At 32.0% G+C, this 13,413-nt stretch overlaps 11 non-coding genes across 11 annotated transcripts; all 11 read left to right on the top strand.

Moving 5' to 3' along the window:
- Positions 1-933: 933 nt before the first annotated feature.
- On the top strand, positions 934-1,006 carry TRNAV-CAC (transfer RNA valine (anticodon CAC)). The gene has a single exon. It is a non-coding gene; the product is annotated as a tRNA-Val (tRNA).
- A 1,373-nt stretch (positions 1,007-2,379) lies between these two features.
- On the top strand, positions 2,380-2,452 carry TRNAV-CAC (transfer RNA valine (anticodon CAC)). Its single transcript has one exon. It is a non-coding gene; the product is annotated as a tRNA-Val (tRNA).
- Positions 2,453-4,545: 2,093 nt separating this feature from the next.
- Positions 4,546-4,618, top strand: TRNAV-CAC (transfer RNA valine (anticodon CAC)). The gene has a single exon. It is a non-coding gene; the product is annotated as a tRNA-Val (tRNA).
- Positions 4,619-5,991: 1,373 nt separating this feature from the next.
- On the top strand, positions 5,992-6,064 carry TRNAV-CAC (transfer RNA valine (anticodon CAC)). Its single transcript has one exon. It is a non-coding gene; the product is annotated as a tRNA-Val (tRNA).
- Positions 6,065-6,713: 649 nt separating this feature from the next.
- TRNAV-CAC (transfer RNA valine (anticodon CAC)) lies at positions 6,714-6,786 on the top strand. The gene has a single exon. It is a non-coding gene; the product is annotated as a tRNA-Val (tRNA).
- A 649-nt stretch (positions 6,787-7,435) lies between these two features.
- On the top strand, positions 7,436-7,508 carry TRNAV-CAC (transfer RNA valine (anticodon CAC)). Its single transcript has one exon. It is a non-coding gene; the product is annotated as a tRNA-Val (tRNA).
- A 649-nt stretch (positions 7,509-8,157) lies between these two features.
- On the top strand, positions 8,158-8,230 carry TRNAV-CAC (transfer RNA valine (anticodon CAC)). The gene has a single exon. It is a non-coding gene; the product is annotated as a tRNA-Val (tRNA).
- A 1,367-nt stretch (positions 8,231-9,597) lies between these two features.
- On the top strand, positions 9,598-9,670 carry TRNAV-CAC (transfer RNA valine (anticodon CAC)). Its single transcript has one exon. It is a non-coding gene; the product is annotated as a tRNA-Val (tRNA).
- Positions 9,671-11,043: 1,373 nt separating this feature from the next.
- TRNAV-CAC (transfer RNA valine (anticodon CAC)) lies at positions 11,044-11,116 on the top strand. The gene has a single exon. It is a non-coding gene; the product is annotated as a tRNA-Val (tRNA).
- A 651-nt stretch (positions 11,117-11,767) lies between these two features.
- Positions 11,768-11,840, top strand: TRNAV-CAC (transfer RNA valine (anticodon CAC)). The gene has a single exon. It is a non-coding gene; the product is annotated as a tRNA-Val (tRNA).
- Positions 11,841-13,207: 1,367 nt separating this feature from the next.
- On the top strand, positions 13,208-13,280 carry TRNAV-CAC (transfer RNA valine (anticodon CAC)). Its single transcript has one exon. It is a non-coding gene; the product is annotated as a tRNA-Val (tRNA).
- Positions 13,281-13,413: the final 133 nt, after the last annotated feature.

Genomic DNA, 13,413 nt, shown 5'->3' with positions numbered 1-13,413 from the left:
GTGTAGTGGTTATCACGTTCACCTAACACGCGAAAGGTCCAGAGTTCGAAACTGGGCAGAAACAATCTTTCAGCTTTAGAATTTTAAAACAATGAATTTTTGGGTAAAATGCTCAATAAAAATACAATCAGATAAAAAGTTTATTTTAGCATGCCATACTGAATGTCAAAGATCATTTTTTATTGGATGGTGGTCACAAATTTTTCATGTAGTATCTGTAGTGTAGTGATTTCATGTTTGCCTCACATGTGAAAGGTCCCCAGTTTGAAATTGGCAGAAACATATTTTGTTACCTAAACACTTTTAATTCAATAATTTATATTTTGATAACTATATACTGTAGCATTGCTCAATGAAAAAGCAAGCAAAAAAATCATATTGCAGAATATCAAAAGTCAATTTCCCTTCTACCATGCATATTGGATGGTGTTGCATTCATGAGGTACCTGTAGTGTAGTATTATTCACATTTAGCCAATATGCATAAGGTTCCCCTTCAAAATTGGTCAGAAATACATTAAAAATAGATTTTTTTATTAAATACAATGATCAGAACTATTAATAAGTGAATGTGTCCTCTTGAAATGCAAAGTGGAAAAAATAGCATAGAAATTATTAGAAAATAGAAAAATAAGTTTAGAATTTTTTTTTCTAAGAAAACGGTTTGCCAATGGTACTTCCCGACTCCATAGTGATGAGATCTTCAAAAGTCAGTTTCTGTATTGTAGTGGTTATCACATTCGTCTAAAACACAAAAGGTCCCCAGTTCGAAACTGGGCAGAAATATGCTGTTATCTTTAGAATTTTAAAACAAGGGATTTTTGGTTGAAATGCCAAATAAAAATGCAATCATATAAAAAGTTTATTTCAGAATGCCATAATGTATGTCAAAGATCATTTTTTATTGGATGGCGGGAGATGCTGTTTCCATGTAGTTTCTGTAGTGTAGTGGTTATCACGTTCGCCTCACATGCGAAAGGTCCCCAGTTCGAAACTGGGCAGAAACATTTTTTTGTTACCTAAACACTTTGAATTCAATAATTTATATTTTGATAACTATCTACTGTTGCATTGCTCAATGAAAAAGCAAGCAAAAATCATTTTGCAGAATATCAAAAGTCAATTTCCCTTCTACCATGCATATTGGATGGTGTTGCATTCATGAAATACCTGTAGTGTAGAGTTATTCACATTTACCCAATATGCATAAGGTCCCCCTTCAAAATTGGTCAGAAATACATTAAAAAAAGATTTTTTTAGTAAATACAATGATCAGAATTGATAATAAGTGAATGTGTCCTCTTGAAAAGCAAAGTGGAAAAATAGCAACAAAATTATTAGAAAATAGGAAAAAAAGTTTAGAAAAAATTATATTTCTAAGAAAAGCATGTGTCATGTGTACTTCCAGACGAGATAGTGATGGGATTCACGAGAGTCAGTTTCTGTAGTGTAGTGGTTATCACGTACATTTAACACGCGAAAGGTCCCCAGTTCGAAACTGGGCAGAAACAATCCCTTAGCTTTAGAATTTTAAAACAATGAATTTTTGGGTAAAATGCTTAATAAAAATACAATCAGATAAAAAGTTTATTTTAGCATGCTATACTGAATGTCAAAGTACATTTTTTATTGGATGATGGTCGCAAATTTTTCATGTAGTATCTGTAGTGTAGTGATTTCATGTTTGCCTCACACGTGAATGGTCCCCAGTTCGAAATTGGCAGAAACATATTTTGTTACCTAAACACTTTGAATTCAATAATTTATATTTTGATAACTATCTACTTTTGCATTGCTCAATGAAAAAGCAAGCAAAAATCATATTGCAGAATATCAAAAGTCAATTTCCCTTCTACCATGCATATTGGATGGTGTTGCATTCATGAAGTACCTGTAGTGTAGAGTTATTCACATTTACCCAATATGCATAAGGTCCCCCTTCAAAATTGGGTCAGAAATACATTAAAAAAATATTTTTTTTAGTAAATACAATGATCAGAACTATTAATAAGTGAATGTGTCCTCTTGAAATGCAAAGTGGAAAAAATAGCATAGAAATTATTAGAAAATAGAAAAATAAGTTTAGAATTTTTTTTTCTAAGAAAACGGTTTGCCAATGGTACTTCCCGACTCGATAGTGATGAGATCTTCAAAAGTCAGTTTCTGTATTGTAGTGGTTATCACATTCGCCTAAAACACAAAAGGTCCCCAGTTCGAAACTGGGCAGAAATATGCTGTTGTCTTTAGAATTTTAATACAAAGGATTTTTGGTTGAAATGCCAAATAAAAATGCAATCATATAAAAAGTTTATTTCAGAATCACATAATGTATGTCAAAGATCATTTTTTATTGGATGGCGGGAGATGCTGTTTCCATGTAGTTTCTGTAGTGTAGTGGTTATCACGTTCGCTTCACATGCGAAAGGTCCCCAGTTCGAAACTGGGCAGAAACATATTTTGTTACCTAAACACTTTGAATTCAATAATTTATATTTTGATAACTATCTACTGTTGCATTGCTCAATGAAAAAGCAAGCAAAAATCATATTGCAGAATATCAAAAGTCAATTTCCCTTCTACCATGCATATTGGATGGTGTTGCATTCATGAAGTACCTGTAGTGTAGAGTTATTCACATTTACCCAATATGCATAAGGTCCCCCTTCAAAATTGGTCAGAAATACATTAAAAAAATATTTTTTTAGTAAATACAATGATCAGAATTGATAATAAGTGAATGTGTCCTCTTGAAATGCAAAGTGGAAAAATAGCGTCAAAATTATTAGAAAATAGGAAAAAAAGTTTAGAAAAAATTATATTTCTAAGAAAATCATATGTCATTTGTACTTCCAGACTAGATAGTAATGCGATCCACGAGAGTCAGTTTCTGTAGTGTTGTGGTTATCACGTTCGCCTAACACGCGAAAGGTCCCAAGTTTGAAACTTGACAAAAACAATCTTTTAGCTTTAGAATTTTAAAACAATTAATTTTTGGGTAAAATGCTCAATAAAAATACAATTAGATAAAAGGTTTATTTTAGCATGCAATACTGAATGTCAAAGATATTTTTTTATTGGATGGTGGTCGCAAATTTTTCATGTAGTATCTGTAGTGTAGTGATTTCATGTTTGCCTCACACGTGAAAGGTCCCCAGTTCGAAATTGGCAGAAACATATTTTGTTACCTAAACACTTTGAATTCAAAAATTTATATTTTGATAACTATCTACTGTTGCATTGCTCAATGAAAAAGCAAGCAAAAATCATATTGCAGAATATCAAAAGTCAATTTCCCTTCTACCATGCATATTGGATGGTGTTGCATTCATGAAGTACCTGTAGTGTAGAGTTATTCACATTTACCCAATATGCATAAGGTCCCCCTTCAAAATTGGTCAGAAATACATTAAAAAAATATTTTTTTAGTAAATACAATGATCAGAATTGATAATAAGTGAATGTGTCCTCTTGAAATGCAAAGTGGAAAAATAGCGTCAAAATTATTAGAAAATAGGAAAAAAAGTTTAGAAAAAATTATATTTCTAAGAAAAGCATGTGTCATTTGTACTTCCAGACTAGATAGTGATGGGATCCACGACAGTCAGTTTCTGTAGTGTAGTGGTTATCACGTTCATGTAACACGCGAAAGGTCCAGAGTTCGAAACTGGGCAGAAACAATCTTTCAGCTTTAGAATTTTAAAACAATGAATTTTTGGGTAAAATGCTCAATAAAAATACAATCAGATAAAAAGTTTATTTTAGCATGCCATACTGAATGTCAAAGATCATTTTTTATTGGATGGTGGTCACAAATTTTTCATGTAGTATCTGTAGTGTAGTGATTTCATGTTTGCCTCACATGTGAAAGGTCCCCAGTTTGAAATTGGCAGAAACATATTTTGTTACCTAAACACTTTTAATTCAATAATTTATATTTTGATAACTATATACTGTAGCATTGCTCAATGAAAAAGCAAGCAAAAAAATCATATTGCAGAATATCAAAAGTCAATTTCCCTTCTACCATGCATATTGGATGGTGTTGCATTCATGAGGTACCTGTAGTGTAGTATTATTCACATTTAGCCAATATGCATAAGGTTCCCCTTCAAAATTGGTCAGAAATACATTAAAAATAGATTTTTTTATTAAATACAATGATCAGAACTATTAATAAGTGAATGTGTCCTCTTGAAATGCAAAGTGGAAAAAATAGCATAGAAATTATTAGAAAATAGAAAAATAAGTTTAGAATTTTTTTTTCTAAGAAAACGGTTTGCCAATGGTACTTCCCGACTCCATAGTGATGAGATCTTCAAAAGTCAGTTTCTGTATTGTAGTGGTTATCACATTCGCCTAAAACACAAAAGGTCCCCAGTTCGAAACTGGGCAGAAATATGCTGTTATCTTTAGAATTTTAAAACAAGGGATTTTTGGTTGAAATGCCAAATAAAAATGCAATCATATAAAAAGTTTATTTCAGAATGCCATAATGTATGTCAAAGATCATTTTTTATTGGATGGCGGGAGATACTGTTTCCATGTAGTTTCTGTAGTGTAGTGGTTATCACGTTCGCCTCACATGCGAAAGGTCCCCAGTTCGAAACTGGGCAGAAACATTTTTTTGTTACCTAAACACTTTGAATTCAATAATTTATATTTTGATAACTATCTACTGTTGCATTGCTCAATGAAAAAGCAAGCAAAAATCATTTTGCAGAATATCAAAAGTCAATTTCCCTTCTACCATGCATATTGGATGGTGTTGCATTCATGAAATACCTGTAGTGTAGAGTTATTCACATTTACCCAATATGCATAAGGTCCCCCTTCAAAATTGGTCAGAAATACATTAAAAAAACATTTTTTTTAGTAAATACAATGATCAGAATTGATAATAAGTGAATGTGTCCTCTTGAAATGCAAAGTGGAAAAATAGCAACAAAATTATTAGAAAATAGGAAAAAAAGTTTAGAAAAAATTATATTTCTAAGAAAAGCATGTGTCATGTGTACTTCCAGACGAGATAGTGATGGGATTCACGAGAGTCAGTTTCTGTAGTGTAGTGGTTATCACGTACATTTAACACGCGAAAGGTCCCCAGTTCGAAACTGGGCAGAAACAATCCCTTAGCTTTAGAATTTTAAAACAATGAATTTTTGGGTAAAATGCTTAATAAAAATACAATCAGATAAAAAGTTTATTTTAGCATGCTATACTGAATGTCAAAGTACATTTTTTATTGGATGATGGTCGCAAATTTTTCATGTAGTATCTGTAGTGTAGTGATTTCATGTTTGCCTCACACGTGAATGGTCCCCAGTTCGAAATTGGCAGAAACATATTTTGTTACCTAAACACTTTGAATTCAATAATTTATATTTTGATAACTATATACTGTTGCATTGCTCAATGAAAAAGCAAGCAAAAAATCATATTGCAGAATATCAAAAGTCAATTTCCCTTCTACCATGCATATTGGATGGTGTTGCATTCATGAAGTACCTGTAGTGTAGTATTATTCACATTTAGCCAATATGCATAAGGTTCCCCTTCAAAATTGGTCAGAAATACATTAAAAATAGATTTTTTTTATTAAATACAATGATCAGAACTATTAATAAGTGAATGTGTCCTCTTGAAATGCAAAGTGGAAAAAATAGCATAGAAATTATTAGAAAATAGAAAAATAAGTTTAGAAAAAAAATTCTAAGAAAACGGTTTGCCAATGGTACTTCCCGACTTGATAGTGATGAGATCTTCAAAAGTCAGTTTCTGTATTGTAGTGGTTATCACATTCGCCTAAAACACAAAAGGTCCCCAGTTCGAAACTGGGCAGAAATATGCTGTTATCTTTAGAATTTTAATACAAAGGATTTTTGGTTGAAATGCCAAATAAAAATGCAATCATATAAAAAGTTTATTTCAGAATCCCATAATGTATGTCAAAGATCATTTTTTATTGGATGGCGGGAGATGCTGTTTCCATGTAGTTTCTGTAGTGTAGTGGTTATCACGTTCGCCTCACACGTGAAAGGTCCTCAGTTCGAAACTGGGTAGAAACATATTTTGTTACCTAAACACTTTGAATTCAATAATTTATATTTTGATAACTATCTTCTGTTGCATTGCTCAATAAAAAAGCAAGCAAAAATCATATTGCATAATATCAAAAGTCAATTTCCCTTCTACCATGCATATTGGATGGTGTTGCATTCATGAAGTACCTGTAGTGTAGTATTATTCACATTTAGCCAATAAGCATAAGGTTGCCCTTCAAAATTGGTCAGAAATACATTAAAAATAGATTTTTTAATTAAATACAATGATCAGAACTATTAATAAGTGAATGTGTCCTCTTGAAATGCAAAGTGGAAAAAATAGCATAGAAATTATTAGAAAATAGAAAAATAAGTTTAGAAAAAAAAATTCTAAGAAAAAGGTTTGCCAATGGTACTTCCCGACTCGATAGTGATGAGATCTTCAAAAGTCAGTTTCTGTATTGTAGTGGTTATCACATTCGCCTAAAACACAAAAGGTCCCCAGTTCGAAACTGGGCAGAAATATGCTGTTATCTTTAGAATTTTAATACAAAGGATTTTTGGTTGAAATGCCAAATAAAAATGCAATCATATAAAAAGTTTATTTCAGAATCCCATAATGTATGTCAAAGTTCATTTTTTATTGGATGGCGGGAGATGCTGTTTCCATGTAGTTTCTGTAGTGTAGTGGTTATCACGTTCGCTTCACATGCGAAAGGTCCCCAGTTCGAAACTGGGCAGAAACATATTTTGTTACCTAAACACTTTGAATTCAATAATTTATATTTTGATAACTATCTACTGTTGCATTGCTCAATGAAAAAGCAAGCAAAAATCATATTGCAGAATATCAAAAGTCAATTTCCCTTCTACCATGCATATTGGATGGTGTTGCATTCATGAAGTACCTGTAGTGTAGTATTATTCACATTTAGCCAATATGCATAAGGTTCCCCTTCAAAATTGGTCAGAAATACATTAAAAATAGATTTTTTTATTAAATACAATGATCAGAACTATTAATAAGTGAATGTGTCCTCTTGAAATGCAAAGTGGAAAAAATAGCATAGAAATTATTAGAAAATAGAAAAATAAGTTTAGAAAAAAAAATTCTAAGAAAACGGTTTGCCAATGGTACTTCCCGACTCGATAGTGATGAGATCTTCAAAAGTCAGTTTCTGTATTGTAGTGGTTATCACATTCGCCTAAAACACAAAAGGTCCCCAGTTCGAAACTGGGCAGAAATATGCTGTTATCTTTAGAATTTTAATACAAAGGATTTTTGGTTGAAATGCCAAATAAAAATGCAATCATATAAAAAGTTTATTTCAAAATCCCATAATGTATGTCAAAGATCATTTTTTATTGGATGGCGGGAGATGCTGTTTCCATGTAGTTTCTGTAGTGTAGTGGTTATCACGTTCGCCTCACACGCGAAAGGTCCTCAGTTCGAAACTGGGCAGAAACATATTTTGTTACCTAAACACTTTGAATTCAATAATTTATATTTTGATAACTATCTTCTGTTGCATTGCTCAATTAAAAAGCAAGCAAAAATCATATTGCATAATATCAAAAGTCAATTTCCCTTCTACCATGCATATTGGATGGTGTTGCATTCATGAAGTACCTGTAGTGTAGTATTATTCACATTTAGCCAATAAGCATAAGGTTGCCCTTCAAAATTGGTCAGAAATACATTAAAAATAGATTTTTTAATTAAATACAATGATCAGAACTATTAATAAGTGAATGTGTCCTCTTGAAATGCAAAGTGGAAAAAATAGCATAGAAATTATTAGAAAATAGAAAAATAAGTTTAGAAAAAAAAATTCTAAGAAAAAGGTTTGCCAATGGTACTTCCCGACTCGATAGTGATGAGATCTTCAAAAGTCAGTTTCTGTATTGTAGTGGTTATCACATTCGCCTAAAATACAAAAGGTCCCCAGTTCGAAACTGGGCAGAAATATGCTGTTATCTATAGAATTTTAGAACAAGGGATTTTTGGTTGAAATGCCAAATAAAAATGCAATCATATAAAAAGTTTATTTCAGAATGCCATAATGTATGTCAAAGATAATTTTTTATTTGATGGCGGGAGATGCTGTTTCCGTGAAGTTTCTGTAGTGTAGTGGTTATCACGTTCGCCTCACACGCGAAAGGTCCCCAGTTCGAAACTGGGCAGAAACATATTTTGTTACCTAAACACTTTGAATTCAATAATTTATATTTTGATAACTATCTACTTTTGCATTGCTCAATGAAAAAGCAAGCAAAAATCATATTGCAGAATATCAAAAGTCAATTTCCCTTCTACCATGCATATTGGATGGTGTTGCATTCATGAAGTACCTGTAGTGTAGAGTTATTCACATTTACCCAATATGCATAAGGTCCCCCTTCAAAATTGGGTCAGAAATACATTAAAAAAATATTTTTTTTAGTAAATACAATGATCAGAATTGATAATAAGTGAATGTGTCCTCTTGAAATGCAGTGGAAAAATAGCGTCAAAATTATTAGAAAATAGGAAAAAAGTTTAGAAAAAATTATATTTCTAAGAAAAGCATGTGTCATGTGTACTTCCAGACGAGATAGTGATGGGATCTACGAGAGTCAGTTTCTGTAGTGTAGTGGTTATCACGTACATTTAACACGCGAAAGGTCCCCAGTTCGAAACTGGGCAGAAACAATCCCTTAGCTTTAGAATTTTAAAACAATGAATTTTTGGGTAAAATGCTCAATAAAAATACAATCAGATAAAAAGTTTATTTTAGCATGCCATACTGAATGTCAAAGATCATTTTTTATTGGATGATGGTCGCAAATTTTTCATGTAGTATCTGTAGTGTAGTGATTTCATGTTTGCCTCACACGTGTTGGACCCCAGTTCGAAATTGGCAGAAACATATTTTGTTACCTAAACACTTTGAATTCAATAATTTATATTTTGATAACTATATACTGTTGCATTGCTCAATGAAAAAGCAAGCAAAAATCATATTGCAGAATATCAAAAGTCAATTTCCCTTCTACCATGCATATTGGATGGTGTTGTATTCATGAAGTACCAGTAGTGTAGTATTATTCACATTTAGCCAATATGCATAAGGTTCCCCTTCAAAATTGGTCAGAAATACATTAAAAATAGATTTTTTTATTAAATACAATGATCAGAACTATTAATTAGTGAATGTGTCCTCTTGAAATGCAAAGTGGAAAAAATAGCATAGAAATTATTAGAAAATAGAAAAATAAGTTTAGAAAAAAAAATTCTAAGAAAACGGTTTGCCAATGGTACTTCCTGACTCCATAGTGATGAGATCTTCAAAAGTCAGTTTCTGTATTGTAGTGGTTATCCCATGCGCCTAAAACACAAAAGGTCCCCAGTTCGAAACTGGGCAGAAATATGCTGTTATCTTTAGAATTTTAAAACAAGGGATTTTTGGTTGAAATGCCAAATAAAAATGCAATCATATAAAAAGTTTATTTCAGAATGCATAATGTATGTCAAAGATCATTTTTTATTGGATGGCGGGAGATGCTGTTTCCATGTAGTTTCTGTAGTGTAGTGGTTATCACGTTCGCCTCACATGCGAAAGGTCCCCAGTTCGAAACTGGGCAGAAACATTTTTTTGTTACCTAAACACTTTGAATTCAATAATTTATATTTTGATAACTATCTACTGTTGCATTGCTCAATGAAAAAGCAAGCAAAAATCATATTGCAGAATATCAAAAGTCAATTTCCCTTCTACCATGCATATTGGATGGTGTTGCATTCATGAAATACCTGTAGTGTAGAGTTATTCACATTTACCCAATATGCATAAGGTCCCCCTTCAAAATTGGTCAGAAATACATTAAAAAAATATTTTTTTTAGTAAATACAATGATCAGAATTGATAATAAGTGAATGTGTCCTCTTGAAATGCAAAGTGGAAAAATAGCAACAAAATTATTAGAAAATAGGAAAAAAAGTTTAGAAAAAATTATATTTCTAAGAAAAGCATGTGTCATGTGTACTTCCAGACGAGATAGTGATGGGATCCACGAGAGTCAGTTTCTGTAGTGTAGTGGTTATCACGTACATTTAACACGCGAAAGGTCCCCAGTTCGAAACTGGGCAGAAACAATCCCTTAGCTTTAGAATTTTAAAACAATGAATTTTTGGGTAAAATGCTCAATAAAAATACAATCAGATAAAAAGTTTATTTTAGCATGCCATACTGAATGTCAAAGATCATTTTTTATTGGATGATGGTCGCAAATTTTTCATGTAGTATCTGTAGTGTAGTGATTTCATGTTTGCCTCACACGTGAATGGTCCCCAGTTCGAAATTGGCAGAAACATATTTTGTTACCTAAACACTTTGAATTCAATAATTTATATTTTGATAACTATATACTGTTGCATTGCTCAATGAAAAAGCAAGCAAAAAATCATATTGCAGAATATCAAAAGTAAATTTCCCTTCTACCATGCATATTGGATGGTGTTGCATTCATGAGGTACCTGTAGTGTAGTATTATTCACATTTAGCCAATATGCATAAGGTTCCCCTTCAAAATTGGTCAGAAATACATTAAAAATAGATTTTTTTATTAAATACAATGATCAGAACTATTAATAAGTGAATGTGTCCTCTTGAAATGCAAAGTGGAAAAAATAGCATAGAAATTATTAGAAAATAGAAAAATAAGTTTAGAATTTTTTTTTCTAAGAAAACGGTTTGCCAATGGTACTTCCCGACTCGATAGTGATGAGATCTTCAAAAGTCAGTTTCTGTATTGTAGTGGTTATCACATTCGCCTAAAACACAAAAGGTCCCCAGTTCGAAACTGGGCAGAAATATGCTGTTATCTTTAGAATTTTAATACAAAGGATTTTTGGTTGAAATGCCAAATAAAAATGCAATCATATAAAAAGTTTATTTCAGAATCCCATAATGTATGTCAAAGATCATTTTTTATTGGATGGCGGGAGATGCTGTTTCCATGTAGTTTCTGTAGTGTAGTGGTTATCACGTTCGCCTCACACGCGAAAGGTCCCCAGTTCGAAACTGGGCAGAAACATATTTTGTTACCTAAACACTTTGAATTCAATAATTTATATTTTGATAACTATATACTGTTGCATTGCTCAATGAAAAAGCAAGCAAAAAATCATATTGCAGAATATCAAAAGTCAATTTCCCTTCTACCATGCATATTGGATGGTGTTGCATACATGAAGTACCTGTAGTGTAGTATTATTCACATTTAGCCAATATGCATAAGGTTCCCCTTCAAAATTGGTCAGAAATACATTAAAAATAGATTTTTTTTATTAAATACAATGATCAGAACTATTAATAAGTGAATGTGTCCTCTTGAAATGCAAAGTGGAAAAAATAGCATAGAAATTATTAGAAAATAGAAAAATAAGTTTAGAAAAAAAAATTCTAAGAAAACGGTTTGCCAATGGTACTTCCCGACTCGATAGTGATGAGATCTTCAAAAGTCAGTTTCTGTATTGTAGTGGTTATCACATTCGCCTAAAATACAAAAGGTCCCCAGTTCGAAACTGGGCAGAAATATGCTGTTATCTATAGAATTTTAGAACAAGGGATTTTTGGTTGAAATGCCAAATAAAAATGCAATCATATAAAAAGTTTATTTCAGAATGCCATAATGTATGTCAAAGATAATTTTTTATTTGATGGCGGGAGATGCTGTTTCCGTGAAGTTTCTGTAGTGTAGTGGTTATCACGTTCGCCTCACACGCGAAAGGTCCCCAGTTCGAAACTGGGCAGAAACATATTTTGTTACCTAAACACTTTGAATTCAATAATTTATATTTTGATAACTATCTACTTTTGCATTGCTCAATGAAAAAGCAAGCAAAAATCATATTGCAGAATATCAAAAGTCAATTTCCCTTCTACCATGCATATTGGATGGTGTTGCATTCATGAAGTACCTGTAGTGTAGAGTTATTCACATTTACCCAATATGCATAAGGTCCCCCTTCAAAATTGGGTCAGAAATACATTAAAAAAATATTTTTTTTAGTAAATACAATGATCAGAATTGATAATAAGTGAATGTGTCCTCTTGAAATGCAGTGGAAAAATAGCATCAAAATTATTAGAAAATAGGAAAAAAGTTTAGAAAAAATTATATTTCTAAGAAAAGCATGTGTCATGTGTACTTCCAGACGAGATAGTGATGGGATCCACGAGAGTCAGTTTCTGTAGTGTAGTGATTATCACGTACATTTAACACGCGAAAGGTCCCCAGTTCGAAACTGGGCAGAAACAATCCCTTAGCTTTAGAATTTTAAAACAATGAATTTTTGGGTAAAATGCTCAATAAAAATACAATCAGATAAAAAGTTTATTTTAGCATGCCATACTGAATGTCAAAGATCATTTTTTATTGGATGATGGTCGCAAATTTTTCATGTAGTATCTGTAGTGTAGTGATTTCATGTTTGCCTCACACGTGTTGGACCCCAGTTCGAAATTGGCAGAAACATATTTTGTTACCTAAACACTTTGAATTCAATAATTTATATTTTGATAACTATATACTGTTGCATTGCTCAATGAAAAAGCAAGCAAAAATCATATTGCAGAATATCAAAAGTCAATTTCCCTTCTACCATGCATATTGGATGGTGTTGTATTCATGAAGTACCAGTAGTGTAGTATTATTCACATTTAGCCAATATGCATAAGGTTCCCCTTCAAAATTGGTCAGAAATACATTAAAAATAGATTTTTTTATTAAATACAATGATCAGAACTATTAATTAGTGAATGTGTCCTCTTGAAATGCAAAGTGGAAAAAATAGCATAGAAATTATTAGAAAATAGAAAAATAAGTTTAGAAAAAAAAATTCTAAGAAAACGGTTTGCCAATGGTACTTCCTGACTCCATAGTGATGAGATCTTCAAAAGTCAGTTTCTGTATTGTAGTGGTTATCCCATGCGCCTAAAACACAAAAGGTCCCCGGTTCGAAACTGGGCAGAAATATGCTGTTATCTTTAGAATTTTAAAACAAGGGATTTTTGGTTGAAATGCCAAATAAAAATGCAATCATATAAAAAGTTTATTTCAGAATGCATAATGTATGTCAAAGATCATTTTTTATTGGATGGCGGGAGATGCTGTTTCCATGTAGTTTCTGTAGTGTAGTGGTTATCACGTTCGCCTCACATGCGAAAGGTCCCCAGTTCGAAACTGGGCAGAAACATTTTTTTGTTACCTAAACACTTTGAATTCAATAATTTATATTTTGATAACTATCTACTGTTGCATTGCTCAATGAAAAAGCAAGCAAAAATCATATTGCAGAATATCAAAAGTCAATTTCCCTTCTACCATGC

Source organism: Pseudophryne corroboree, chromosome 4 (assembly GCF_028390025.1).
Source record: "Pseudophryne corroboree isolate aPseCor3 chromosome 4, aPseCor3.hap2, whole genome shotgun sequence".
In the NCBI taxonomy this organism is placed as follows: Eukaryota; Metazoa; Chordata; class Amphibia; order Anura; family Myobatrachidae; genus Pseudophryne; species Pseudophryne corroboree.
This window is presented reverse-complemented; position numbering and strand designations above follow the sequence as displayed.